This window comes from Dryas octopetala, chromosome 6 (assembly GCF_963921425.1).
Source record: "Dryas octopetala chromosome 6, drDryOcto1.1, whole genome shotgun sequence".
Lineage (NCBI taxonomy): Eukaryota > Viridiplantae > Streptophyta > Magnoliopsida > Rosales > Rosaceae > Dryas > Dryas octopetala.
Genome location: NC_141371.1, coordinates 16,636,709 through 16,652,100, shown reverse-complemented (window position 1 = coordinate 16,652,100; position 15,392 = coordinate 16,636,709). Strand labels below are relative to the sequence as shown.

The 15,392-nt window shown below is 37.8% G+C and overlaps 1 pseudogene; it reads left to right on the top strand.

Annotated features, from left to right (window-relative positions):
• The first annotated feature begins 2,365 nt into the window (after positions 1 to 2,365).
• Positions 2,366 to 12,583, top strand: LOC147282862 (putative F-box/FBD/LRR-repeat protein At4g03220; annotated as a pseudogene).
• Positions 12,584 to 15,392: the final 2,809 nt, after the last annotated feature.

The following is a 15,392-nucleotide window of genomic DNA, read 5'->3' as shown; positions in this document are numbered from 1 at the left end:
TAGCGCTTCAAATGCCAGATCTTGACACCTATCAAGCATTCAAAAACACCCATAAGTGAGGTGACCCTTACGTTCCCCCATGCAGAAATCAAACGTCCCTTCACCTGTCCCTGAGATATTCTGACCAATCACAAGTCGTCATGTGTTCGGACCTTCGGGAACATGGACTTGCAGGGTTCGGCTCGGATCGAGTAACATGCTATCTTTGGGATTGTCCCTACACTTCAACTTCCAATCCACCACTGCCCGCTCGGACCGGAAGCTGGGGGACTCCTGTTTGTGGGAAAATCCACATCGATCCGAACAGCCAATCACGGCTCGACACGTGGCTGGTTAACACCCATCTCGGAGTTGACTCTCAGTGGTCAAACTTTGACCTCCACATCATCACTGATCAGCATTTCCTCTGCCAGCTCAGACCGAGTTTCCACGCCGGGCCCACCATGTTCGGTCCGAGCCGAACCGATGATCTTCCAAGGGATCGAGTGTCCATCTTTCCACGGTCATCCTGGTTCGGCTCGGCTCGGCACAGGGAATGGTCTCCTTTCGAGTTCTGGCGTCGACCAGTTAGGGCTCGGAAAGACCCCAGCCTATTGGACCGGCTCGGTCTGGAATCCCATGTCCGATCCGATCACACATGGACTTCATGCCTACGCATAAGAACATGTGTTCGTATCGGCTCGGCTCGGCTTTTCGCCGCCATTCCCAGGAAGATCACATTGGGGTGAACCGCCACCCTTCAATGCACCTGACACAAATCTTCTGACAGATAGAATATCCAGTCTGCATCCATGACTATTGGGGCAGTTTGTCTGAACCTTCCAACCTTACATTTAATGAAGCATTCAATGCAGCATTGAATGCTGAGGAAGTAAGCAGCTGTGCAAGCAACTAGGTCTGACCAGGTGCGTGGGTCTCTGGCAACCATTCATTCACATGCAGGTAACTTATTCATTAAGTCTTCCTTTGCCTATATAAGGCACCATATATGCACAAAATGACTATGAATCTATTCACACAACACTTATACAAAAATCCCCATCCACAAAAGAGCCTACCCAACTTGCTGAGAATAACCCAGAACATTTGCCTTGTTCTTCCCATTCTCCCAATTTCATACTCTGTTCTTCCTCATCCACCATCAAACACCATCGCTGACTTCATCATCGGAGCGTGTTTGGCTGGTACCACACCGGTCCATCCCCTTTGATCTTGTTTCTCTTGCAGGAAGATCTCAATCAACATCCATTTCATCATCCAGTTAAGCATCTGATCAACCAGATCAGCTATTCTAAGTTGTTGCATCTACCTCACGAGAATTTGCATCAACACTCTGCTTTGAGAATTTCCAATCGTTTTGCTTGTTGCATTGTTGTCTAAGGAGGAAACCATAAAAGCTTTCTGATGACTAAGGAATTTTTAACATGAGAAAATGAAAGTTGCAAGACCTTGCTTTTAAAGATCAACTGTAGGAAACCATAAAGTTTTTCAACGAAGAGTCTAATGGAGTTGAGTTAATTTAATACTATAAGTACTCATTACCAAAAAAAAACAAAATTAGTCAAGTACTCTAGGAACTCTCCTTGTAATTAATACTATAAGCAGGGTCATCTCCTGACCTTATATGAACAAGTTACTGTGAGAAGTATGGTATGGACGGACAACGACATTATTTTTCGGCTATAAATGATCATGTATTGTACAGTCTATGCAAAAATTGAGAATATATACTTTTTAATGTCCTATATACTCTCTGCAAAAATTGAGAATATATATAGAGGAAATTATAAATTTGGGCCATCATTTATTGATCAGATCAACATAATATTAGAACATTTGATTAAAAAAAAAAAAAAGACATAATATTGGAACAATTAAAAGAAATTTGAAATAGAAATTTAGGGTAGGTAGGTGAAATAATATTTCCAAAAAGAAAAGTTCAAAATTTCTCTTGGGTGCGTACAAGACTGGTCTATAGCAGCATTTAATTAATCTTGATCATACAAAAGATCCAGTGGTTGAGATTATGCCACATATTATCATTTTAGGTTTTTATTTTTTATTTTTTATTCCTTGAGCCTCCTCTAGTCTCACTGTCCGTCCCGTTCTATCTCATATCTCAAAATAAAAGTCTCAACTGCCATGAAAGAGCCAAAGAAAGGTGTTGGATTTCGGCCTCTCAAGCTCTCATAATTAATCTCATTGAGGTATCGTATGACTTTGAAACCACAAACCCAACTGCCATCTTTGTTGCATTTCTTTTTTTGCCTACATGAAATGATCAGTTTTATTCATTCTTCAAAGTACTTGTGTAGCTCGAATAGATAAATCCCATTTTCTCATTCATTAGGTGTTGCTGCCCATCATGGATCATAGAGCTAGTTCTACTGAGACTATGATTAATATTGACAGAGTTAGTGATCTTCCAGACCATGTTGCTCATCACATTCTTTCCTTCCCTCCCATTACAGACCTCATTTCTTTCGGCTGTGTCTCCAAAAGATGCAGTGAATTTTCTCTGTCAGCTCCGTCATTGAATTTTGATGTATTCACTTACATTGAACATTTAGAATGTTTAGAGTTGTTCAGTTGTATAGATAGGTTCTTCACTCTTCGTACTTGGGGATAATAAGATAGAGGCATAGAGCGCTTTTGTATTGATTGGAATGATTCCAGTTACGATTTTGAGAAAACACTAATCGACGATACTGAAGATGAGGACTTTCTACTCAGGTGGATCCACAGTGCTGTAACACTACAAGAAATGTGAACAAAGGCCACCTTCATTGGTTGTACAGAAAGGGGTGGCATTTGGGAACTTTAGTCTCTATTGCTTAATTGCCACCAATTTTTGTTAAAATCGAGGTACTTTAGTCTCTAATGCCCAATTGCCACCCCTTTCTGTGCAACCAATGAAGGTGGCTTTTGCTCACATTTCTTGTAGTGTAAGGTGTAACGTTGAAGTCCTTCGTCTTGTTGGATGAGGAATGAAAATAAGAAACCAAAAAAACAAGAGATTACTGCAGAAAAGTTATGCAGAGAACACAAGGGTTTGAGTTGCTACAGCAGAGCTCTTGAGTGTATGATTAAATTTTTGCTTACTGATCATTACAGCTAATACAAATATAAAAGCATATAGCTCTAGAGATTTCTTTCGTAGAAAGCTGAAAAGACTTTGTCTAGGAACTCTAAAGATGAGCCATGCTCTGCCTGCACCAGCTAACTTGGCTGCTGCCATAAATATAAATGTTTCAAAAAGTCACTAAAGTGCATTAATTCCAACACTCCCCCTTAATGCACTTTCTTCACAACTCCAATGAGCTCTCTAAGATAACAAAATCTTTCTCTGGGAAGTGGCTTGGTCAGTACATCAGCAAGTTGTTCCTCTGTCTTGCAATACACAAGTTGAATCTCCCCTTTCTCAATTTCATCTTTAATGAAATGGTATTTGAGATCAATGTGCTTGGTACGATCATGATTGACTGGATTTTTTGCAATGGCAATGGCTGCTTTGTTGTCACAGTACAACACGGTTCCTTCTTGTTGTTTTTCTCCAATGTCATCAAGAATTCTTCGAAGCCACATGGCTTGAGATGTTGCTTTGGCAGCCGCAATATATTCTGCTTTTGCAGATGATTGGGCTACAACTTTTTGCTTCTTTGAAACCCAAGTACAAATCCTGAGCCAAGAGAAAAAACATGAGCTGAAGTGCTTTTTAAATCATCAAGGCAACCACCCCAATCACTGTCAGTGTAACCAATGAGACTTGAATTTTCTATAGTCTTGTACATAATTCCATAATCAAGTGTGCCTTGCAAGTATCTCAAAACCCTTTTTGCAACTCCATAATGAATTAGACTTGGCTCTTGCAAATATCTTGAAAGTAAACTTGCAGCAAACATGATGTCTGGTCTGGAAGCAGTAAGATACAAAAGGCTTCCAATCAAACTTCTATAGTGTGCAGCATTTGCCTTCTTTGCACCATCATTTTTCTTCAATTTTTCATTTACCACTAGAGGAGTAGCCACTGACTTGCATCCGACCATATTGAACTTCTTAAGAATATTTTCTGCATATTTCTTTTGAGAAATGAAAATCCCAGATTCTGATTGAAGAACTTCAATTCCTAAAAAATAGTGCAACAAACCCAAGTCACTCATCTCATAGGTGCACATCATATCTTTCTTAAACTGCTGGATCATAATTTCATCATTGCCAGTGAAGATTAAATCATCAACGTACACTGAAACAATAAGAATAGAATCTCCCTTCTTCAAGACATAAAGTGTAGGCTCACTTGGACTTTTCTGAAAGCCTCTCTTAGCAAAGTACTTGTCAATTTCAGCATACCAAGTGCGGGGTGCTTGTTTCAACCTGTAAAGAGCCTTGTTCAGCTTGTAGACTTTATCTTCTCCCCCTTTAACTAGAAAACCTTGAGGCTGCTCTACATACACTTCTTTTAAAACTCCGTTTAGAAACGTTGACTTGACATCAAGCTGATACAGTAACCATTTCTTTTGAGCAGCAAGAGCAATCAAGGTTCTTATAGTTTCAAGCCTTGCAACTGGTGCAAAAGTTTCTGTAAAATCAACCCCTGGCTGTTGAGAGAAACCTCTAGCCACCAGCCTTGCCTTGTGCTTTTGAATGCTTCCATCTTGATTGAACTTTGTCTTGAAAATCCATTTCATCCCAATGACTTCTCGATCTTTTGGAGGCTTAACAAGCTCCCAAGTATGGTTCTTCTCAATCATCTTTATCTCTTCTTTCATTGCTTTCACCCAAACTTCTTGATTTTGAGCTTCCTCAAATCTTGCTGGTTCTATACCAGAAAAATTGCAGCTTTCAAATACGTCACTCAACCTTCGGGTTTTTAATGGAGGACTTTCGGGTGAAGAGAAACTTGGGGAGGAACCATCTCCACTTGGATTGCTTGCTGTAAGTGTTGGTGACTGAGGAATAGCTTCTTCTTCTTGCTCTTCTTGAATTTTTCTTTGATCTTGAACAACAACATATGGCATCTCCTGCACTTTATTTTCATCCCAATTCCAGCCAGCCTTTTCATTAAAAATAACATCTCTGCTCACAATCAACTTCTTAGTTTCAACATTATAAATTCTGTATCCTTTTGTGTTGGGGCTGTAGTCAACAAAGATGCATTTTTGGCTTTTCTCATCAAACTTAGTTCTTTTTTCAGGAGGAATATGAGCATAACAAATGCAACCAAAAATTTTTAAATGACTTACTGAGGGCTTGAATCCATTCCAAGCTTCAAATGGAGTCTTGTTCTTCACAGCTTTAGTTGGGCATCGATTGAGGATGTAGACAGCTGTATGTACAGCTTCTGCCCAAAAACTCTTAGGTAAGCCCTTCTCAGACATCATTGAGGTTGCCATCTCCACAACTGTTCGATTCTTTCTCTCTGCAATCCCATTTTGTTGGGGACTATATCCTGCTGTCAATTGCTTCCAAATGCCTTCATCTTTGCAAAAACTTTCAAATTTTTGAGAAGTATATTCTTCTCCTCTGTCACTTCGAATAACTTTAATAGCACAGCCACTTTGCTTTTCTACAAATGCCTTGAATCTTTTGAAAACCAGAAAAGTCTTTGATTTTTCTTTCAAAAAATAGACCCAGGCCATCCTTGAATAATCATCAATAAAAGTGAGAAAGTACCTATGTTGATTCAAGGAGGGAGTTCGCATTTGGCCACAAATGTCAGTGTGCACAAGCTCCAGCGGTGCTTTGGCTCTCCATGTGCTTTGTCTTGGAAATGGAATTCGGTGCTGCTTGCCCATTATACACCCTTCACAAGCATCAAATGATGTTTCAATTTTAGGCAGCCCATTCACCATGCTCTTATGTTGCAGTAGCTTCAGCCCTTGAAAATTTAAATGGCAAAATTCTTATGCCACAGCCAAGTATCTTGAATTACATCAGCCTTCAATGCAACCATTTGCTTATAATGAAATTCAATGGGAAAATTTCTATTTTTCTCCATTTTAACTGAAGCAATGACCATATCTTTTGATTTTTTTATCATAAATGGTGCAGCCACCATCTTCAAACATAAGTCTGTAGCCATTTTCCACAAGCTGTCCAACACTAAGCAAGTTCTGACTTAGTTCAGGAACTAGCAAAACATCATTAATATGCTTCACTCCCTTCTTGGTTTTGACAGCAATAATTCCTTTACCTTTCGCATACACAACAGCTCCATTACCAAGCTTTATCTTAGGAGTAATTGCAGTATCCACATCAAGAAATATTTTTTCATTTCCTGACATGTGATTGCTGCAGCCACTGTCAAGGTACCAAATGCTTTCTTTTTCTTCGAGAGCTGATTGACAAGCATAGAATAGGTTCTCATCTTCATCATCATCATCTTTACTTTCAGAAAAATTTGCTTGGTTAGTGGCCTTGAATCTGCAATCTTTTTCAACATGCCCAAATTTCTTACAATAATTGCATTTGGGTTTTCCACGATGCCAACAGCTAGCAGTAGAGTGATTTGGTTTATTGCAAATTTTGCAAGGAGGTTTATTGTCATCAGAAGTCATACCTCTGTCATTTTTAGTTTCTTCTTTCTTGCTGAAGTCTCCCTTCTTCCATCTTCTTTGATCTCCAAACCGTTGGTTACCTTTTGGATTTCCTTTCTTGTAGAACTTCTGTGGCTTAAAAGTGAGCTTGGTTTGGAAAGCACTTTCCACAGCTTGATCATTTCGTCTCAGTCTTCTCTGCTCATGAGACTTTAGAGAACCCATCAGTTGTTCAACTGATAAAGTGGTGATGTCCTTAGATTCTTCTATTGCAGCAACAATGCGGTCATACTTTTCAGGCAAGCTGATCAGTATTTTCTCAACTACCTTCTGGTCTGAGACTGCTTCTCCAAGTGTTTTTATTTGATTGACAACTTCATTTACTCTTGATGAGTAATCTTTGATGCATTCAGATTCACTCATCTTGAGATTTTCGAATTCTCTGCGCAAGGTCTGAAGCCTTATAGTTCTTGCCTTGGCATCTCCCTGAAACTCTAGTTCTAAGATCTCCCAAGCTTCCTTGCTGTCTGAGCTGTTGTGATTCTTGGAAAAATGTTTGAGGTGACTCCGTTCTGTATTTTTGAGAGAGCTTTAGCATCAGTCATCATATCTGCTTCATACCTCTCTCTTTGTTGCTGTGTAAGTTCGGCTTCATTTGCTGGTTCATTAAAGCCTTTGTCAACAATACTCCAAAGTCCTTCTGACCGAAGCAAAGTCCTCATTTTTACTCTCCAAAAATCATAGTTTTCTCCTCCAAAGATGGGAAGAAAAGAGTATGAAACTGATCCACCTTCCTTTGAAGACATCTCCTCTGATGCAGTTTGTTATCCGCCCAGTATGATTGAAAGAACCAGCTCTGATACCAATTTGTTGGATGAGGAATGAAAATAAGAAACCAAAAAAACAAGAGATTACTGCAGAAAAGTTATGCAGAGAACACAAGGGTTTGAGTTGCTACAGCAGAGCTCTTGAGTGTTTGATTAAATTTTTGCTTACTGATCATTACAGTTAATACAAATATAAAAGCATATAGCTCGATCTAGAGATTTCTTTCGTAGAAAGCTGAAAAGACTTTGTCTAGGAACTCTAAAGATGAGCCATGCTCTGCCTGCACCAGCTAACTTGGCTGCTGCCATAAATATAAATGTTTCAAAAAGTCACTAAAGTGCATTAATTCCAACACGTCTTGACTTCAGTATGTTTGAATGGACAATACTGCATGCGGCTTCCATCTTGCGTCTTTCTTTGTGAATCTTTGAGATCTTTGTTAATTGTGGAAGGGTTATGTCAGATTCTTGAAGCACCCTCACTCACTTCTTTCTCTAATATTGAATACTTGAATTTGCAATTTGTTTATATAGAAGATGAGGGGATTTTCAAATGGATTTCATGTTGCTGCAAATGCCTTAAGGAACTTCATCTTGGATGTGTTTTTGGGATTGAAAATGTCACCATTGAAAGTTCCTCTCTGAAATCATTTAGTTTTGACAACACCTGTCATATGGATATCCGCCACCTTAACATCTCCGGCGAGAAACTTGAAGATATACATATATACTGGGGAGCTCATTCATATTCAAATCCTAGCACCCAATCGATAAATATATTTTCTCCAAACCTTAAATATCTCAAATGGAATGGGAATTTGTTGCTTCACCAAAATCTGGGGGAATTAATGCATTTAGAAAAAGCTGAGCTTATTCTAAGTTTTTTTGGAGTATACTCAGTGTTGAAGTTCTTATTCTAAAAGGAGAGAGCCTCAAGGTAAAGACTAAAGAGACACTACTTCTTAATTAAGACTGAATGCTTTTTTTGCCTTTTTTTTTTTTTTTTTTTCTGTTTGGTCGTATATATTTACATTGTAATCTTTCTTCGCTTGGAAATAAGAGTGAGTTTCTATATTTAAAATTGGTTTTTTTATACATTTACCACTCAAACTTTGCACCACGTGCACAAATACCGCCTATAAAAAAATTTGGCCAATAACCACCCACTTTGTAAATGGTGCTAATGTGGCTAGAGCATGTCATTTGAGATTATAAACGGGTCGAAAGGGGAATATAGGTTCAACTTTTAATTTTAAATCGTAGCCATTGGTCTTATGTAATGGTTATTAAAGACCCTCCGCTATTCCTCTGTATTTTATTCATTCGTAGCAGAAACATATTTTAAAAAACAATAATGAAATCATAAGGGTAAATTTATCAATTATTGATAATCTGATATTAAAAGAATTAAAAATAAAAGAGGAGTGTAAGATGACTTTTTAAGGAGTGTAATTAGTGACTCCCTTTGTTTTAAAGTTGATTTTATAGCATTTATGTTCCATTAATAATGGTCATATTACTTAGAATGAAAATTCATATTTATGCTGCTGCCAGTTAGTCAGTTTGAAAAGAATACAATGTATGTGAAGTAAATTAAGAAACATGATACGGGCTTTAACTTCTATCTGATCGTTTAATGATTATTCGACTTGATCATGATTTTGGTAATCTATTGCATATAGTTTCTATTACTATTCTCACAGGGAATTTTATGGTTCATTTAGGTGTTTCCACTGTTTGAGAAACATTCCATGCCGGCCAGCACCTTTGGGTAATGTTCGTTATTTGAATATGTATTTGAGCTTGGTTGATCAACTGGTTCCAGCTATGGTCTGTCTTTTTAGAGGAATTCCTAATTTGAGTACTTTGCACATAAATTCTAGCCCATTCATCCTCCACCCTGAAACGGAAGTAAGTAAAAGTCATCCCTCCTTCTTTCTCCATACATTCTCAGTACATTTTCTAATTCCTATTTCTGGAATTAGTGTTTATTGATAAGGTTAAAAAGTAACTTTTTTTTTTTTATTAATCGATTGTCGTCCATGAGATTTGAGCTCCACTACCAAATGGTCATTGGCGGTTAAAAAGTAACTTAGCTGTCATTTCTTCATATTTCCAAATTATTAATTTCTGATATTTTTCGGGAATTTTGAATTGACACTACTACAAAAACATTTATTCCTGACGGAATTAAATCGTCAGGAAAAACAATTTTTTGGCGGAAAAATAGTTAAATCCGCCAGTATTATGAAGCAGTGGCGGATAGAGTTTCCGTCAGCATTAAAACCGCAGGCAAAACACTTTTCCTGGAAGAAAGATGTCTAAATCCGCCAGGAATACGATTTTACGCTGACACGGCATTAACTAAGTCCTGATGGATATATCCGCCGGCATTAACTAAGTCCTGGCGGATATATCCGCCGACATTAAGTACGTCATGGCAGATATATCCGCTGGCATTAACTAAGTCCTGGCGGAAATATCCGCCGGCATTATATAAGTCCTGGCGGATATAACCGCCAGAATTGATAGTATATCCGCCAGGAAAAAAATTAAAATATATTAAAAAATACTTTTCCGGCGGATAGAACCGCCGGTATTGATCGTGTATCCGCCAGGAAAAATAATAAAATATATTAAAAATCCTTTCCTGACGGATACAACCGCCAGAATTATTGAATATATATAAAAAAAATAAATGAAATTATATTTGAAATAATTAATATAAAATAAACTAATTAATATAAAACATTTCGAATAATAATTATACACTAATAAACATAAAATCTTTCAATTAACAATACATGTCAAACAATATTGTTCTATCAATAGAGATAAAATAAAGTAGGCAAACAAAAATAATCTACTCAAGTCCCGCAGCAGAACCCGAACCCGAAGCTGAATGTGACCCTGATCCTCCCTGCGGACCAAACTGTCTCATAACTCTTGATCTGCCTCTTCAAGCAACTTGAAAAAACTTTCAGCCTCTGCTGGACGCCCATCCACAATAGGGGGTTGTGTCGACGACCCGACCTCTTCTTCCGTTACTGGTTGAACAAATATGTCATTAAGAAAATCGTGCATACCATCCATCTCTCCTCGTACATCATCTTCTATCATCCTTAAATTTAGCTCTCCAATGTTAGGCTCCCCATGATGACGCCACCAAGCTTTTTTATAATCCTTATCCATATCATGCCAAACAAGATGATCCACAATTGTTTGTCTTCCAAAAGTATATCGATTGCAACATTTTTTACAAGGACATTTGAACTTATCTGGCCCAACACCATTCGCAACCGCTTGATCCAGAAACAAATTGATTCCATCTACGTATGCCTCTAACTGTCGCGGTATCGTCAACCAACTCCTATCCATGCTTTACCTCCTAATAATCACAAGATATTACGCGACTCTTAGATGAAAACTCTAGACCCTGACGCCTACAATCTTTCAATCCCTATCATGTAGGCGTACCTATCCATATATATTAGATTAAATTCAAAAAACATTCAATATATTAGGAGGAACAAATTAATAATTAAATTAAATTCACACATTAATAAATTAGGAGGAACAAATTAATAAATTAAATTCACAAATTAGGAGGAACAAATTAAATTCACAAATTAATAAATTAATATCTCTAAAATAATTTTTATTTTTAAGATTGATACATGACTATTTAAGGTTAAATAGTATGTTAGCTAATCAATACTACCTTAATAATATATTAACACTAACATGCAATATATGACAAAATAAACACAAATCTAACACATACATATATATCAATTAAATTAAGCATAAATAATTTTTAACATATTTCTAGCTCTAACAAATTTTTAACTACAACACATCAACATACAACCATAAAAAACAAATATCCAAGACATAGAAAAACCTTGTTGCCAAATCAAAATCTCCACCCAAACCTTGCTGCACCAAAGGGTTGGCCTGCAAAATAAAACACAAAAAATCATAGTTTAGATCCAAATCAAACACAAAAAATCAGACCCAAATCAAAGGCAAAACTGAAAAATCAACCTAAAAATCAAAGGATGCACAAAATGAAACATCAATCGATCTTTGTTACACCATTGCCGATCGAACCTGAAAAAAAAAAAGAGAGAAAATGAAACCCAAAATCAGATCTGCTTGAAACCCAAAATATTAAATCAGAAACTCAAAATCAGATCTGTTTGAACTGAAAAATCAACCTAGGAGCAATCAGAGTTCCAAAAGCTGCAATCGGGTTCCAAAATGGCACCAAAATTAGACACAAAATCAACCCTAAAATCAGACCCACAATCAACACAAAAATATCAAAAATCAACCTGAAATCGTGTTCGAACGAAGGAAGACCCAACTCAAGCCGATCGAGTTCCAAATGCCGCACCTGAAAAGAAGATAATCCAACAAAATAAATTAAATAAGAAGATATTACGAAGAAGAAGAAGAAGGGAAGAAGAAGAAAAGAAGAAGAATAAAGAAAATCTTACAGCAGTCGGCGCGAGGAAGAAGAGAAGGAAGAAGCGGCGCGAGGAAGAAGAGAAAAGGAAGGAGAAGAAGAAAGAGTGTGCGGGCTAGGTTAAGTACTCAACCCTGGCGGTCCAAACCGCCAAGATTAAGTAATCCTGGCGGTCTAATCCGCCAGTATTGAGTTCGCGCGGGAATAATCCCACTTACGATTGAGTTCAATCCTGGCGGTTCAATCCGCCAGGATTGAGTGAGGCGCGGGAGTTTTTCTCTCAGTAAATCCGCCCAGGATTGATCAATTCTGGCGGAATAAACCGCCAGAATTTATCAATACTGGCGGATAATACCTTCCGCCAGGAATTGTTAAGCATTCGTGGCGGATACTTTTAATCCGCCAGCATTGTCCACCAGAAATAAACATTTTTGTAGTAGTGTGATTTTTTTGTTGCACAGCTGCCTTTCCAGTGCTCTGGGTTTAATATGGGATATTGGAAGTTGCAAGACCTTTCTTTTATAGATCAGATTAAGGAGGTAACCATAGAACTTTTCGATGACAAGCCTAATGGAATTGAGTTAGCAAAGTATATCCTCGAGCATGCTGAGAACTTGAAGAAAATGGTGGTTTTACATAAACCCCAACAATCTAATGTTATATGGAAGTTAAACAAAAGCTAAAGGATTTCCAATGTTGCAGTTGTCTTTAAGGAATATTTCCAAAGAGGGAGAAGGTTTGGCAGATAAAAGGGTAATCATCGATCTTTTCAAAGAGCTCACAAGATGAAGGATGATAAAGCCATAGAAATAGTTTTACAAGGCTTGTCTTTCCTCCTCCAGAGGGCTCAACAAGACCAGATGTGTGTCTTTCCAGCTTTAATAATGCAGATTCGATCCTTTATGAGGCGTATTGTTTTCAGTTGTTGCTAGACTGATTCTGATAGACTACCGTATTGGTTGCGTTGTTATTTGGATTATTTAGTTTATTGGTTTTTGAAATCCCTTGGTTTTGGCCTTCCTGTTTCTGGTTTTGTTTTTCAGCTGAGCTTTGTCCTTTGTAACTGAATATATCCCTTAGTAAGAAATCATCTTTTAATTATAGTTTTACCAAACATATTATGGACTATATCAATTACATAGCATCATGATGGATTTATAGGAACTAATTAGGTGGCACAAAGATGTACAGTTGAGTGCCACTACTGGAAAAATGGACAGTAGGCACGAATAATGACTCACAGTTATGAGGCGAATGAGATTACAGCATTTCCAAACATGGTTTTGAGCAATCAGTAACTCAAACTTAGTTGTCACGGTGTAAGGGTGAGTAATTTAATAATAGGCACTGGTAACTGTGAGGGTTAATAAAATTCAGCGGCTTCGGCTGCGTGGAGCCGCTGCAACGGAGCCGAGAAATGAATAAGTACAACATTCGCATTTACTAAGTCACAGATGACCAAACTGTGACATGTAGTAATTCACAGATTTCCAAACCGTGACATGTACTAGTATTGTTCGGATTTTGTACAAGTTTGGTGGTTATCTAAAGTCTCACGGTTTTGAATAAATTGTGTATATTTAAACTATTAGTCACTGTTTTCATGCAGTGCCTATTCCAAAAGTAATATTTTATCTTTCAGTCACGGTTTACATACTGTGCCATGATCAAAAGTATTATTGCTACTGTCACGGTTTACCCTAAACCCTGAAATTATAAGCAACAGAGAACCGGACCTCTCTTGAGAAGACCGGTCCTCCAGAGGCGATCCATCATTTCTGCTTGAATTAAGAACCGGACCTCTCTTGAGAAGACCGGTCCTCCAGAGGCGATTCATCATTACTGTCAGATTTTATCTATTAGTCACGGTTTACATACTGTGCCATGACCAAAATAATATTGCATATGCGATATGAAGTTGTGAGGGCAAAATTGTAATTTTGCAAACTAGGGTTTTATTATAAACAGCCAGCTCCAACATTACTGTATCTTCTCCTCCTGAACACAGCCGCACCCTCCCTCTCTTTCTCTCTCCTCTCTCTATTCTGCCGAGAGTCTTCTCCGGTGATACCATCTCTGTCCGGCGGCCAATGATGACGAGACCACCACCAAAACGCTCGTCTCCCTCTCCTCTTTCCTCTTCTGGTCTTCGTCGATCCAAACACCCAGCCATCGAAATGATTCAAAGTTACACAAAACGCCCCTGTCGCTGGCGATTTCACTATTCCGGCGATGGAGGCATGTCAAACTACTCCCATCTTCACCTCCTCGTTGCTCTGAGTTTATGGGTGCTTTCAGATCATCTCGACGACCACCCTAGCCGCGACCACTCTCTTCATTTTCTGGCGACTTCAATCAGCCAGATCTACTCAACCCAAGCCCAGAAACAAACAGGTTTCTTTGTTTTTTTTTTTTTTTTTTAGAATTTCTCTATTTAGTTTTATCTGTCTTCATTCATGTTTTTTATATAAAAATTTTGATTTGAGCTATGCCATGGCCCATTCCAAAAATTCCTCTGTTTAAAATCCTGAACTTCTTCACTTCAAGTACAGTTCTTGTCCAGTCATGGCAACAACCTTTTGAAATCCATTTTTAGTTGCTTTCTTGTTGTTTGTGTGGGTGTGTGTACGCGGACTAGTCTCCAACACCCTCTAATTGTATCAACATAATACTTGTTAGGTACTCGGACGACTCTCAAATTTTGCCAGCTTCGGGTTCATTTGTGTTGAAAGTGTTGGTGGATCAAATACTGAGCCGCCCAAATGAGGAGAATTTTCACTCAATTAAGCCCTACATTTGTGAAATTAGGTAAGGGCTAAACCACATTTTTTTTTTCTGCAGGAGCTCTTTCAGCTTCATGCATGTATGTACTGCTAGCTTTCTCATTATGGATTTGCAATGATGCTTCTTTATTTATGAATTCAAGTAGAAAATTTGCTAATTTCAATTTAATTCATTGTGCTTCTTTGCAGATGAGCCCAGTATTTCTCTCTATGTTTTTCTTGCTTTTTTTTTACTTTTATTTGTTTTTTTATGTTGCTTCATATCTTTATTAGTTTACGAGAAAAAGGAAGGAAATAGTGGATTGCTCTTTTAGAAATAGAGACATTTGAGCTTTTATCAGTTTTCCTCTATGGACGTGTGTGTATAGCAAATACGCTAAAACAACTTTCACTTCCTTTATAACATAAAGTATTTTCACTTGTAAAATAGGTACATCCCTGCTGAACTTGGTTAGTTATGCAACATGGAATACTTGTAATTGAAAGACAAAATTCTATGATCATACTACTGTGTTTTGTAATTTTTTTTTTCTATCCATAGAATATTCATTTATTTATTTTGATGTTAAGTGATTGATTACTAGCCTGTGCATACACAATCTCACAGGGGCAATTCTCTCACATGGGCACATAACCAGGTTGCTTTCCTTGTAAGTCTATACCATTAGACAAGTTTTGTTTCTTCCTTTTGGTTTCTTTTGTAGGGGTGACTTACTCTTTTAATTCAATTACCATATTGCAGACCTATATTGGCTTTGCTATGTTTCTTTTTATG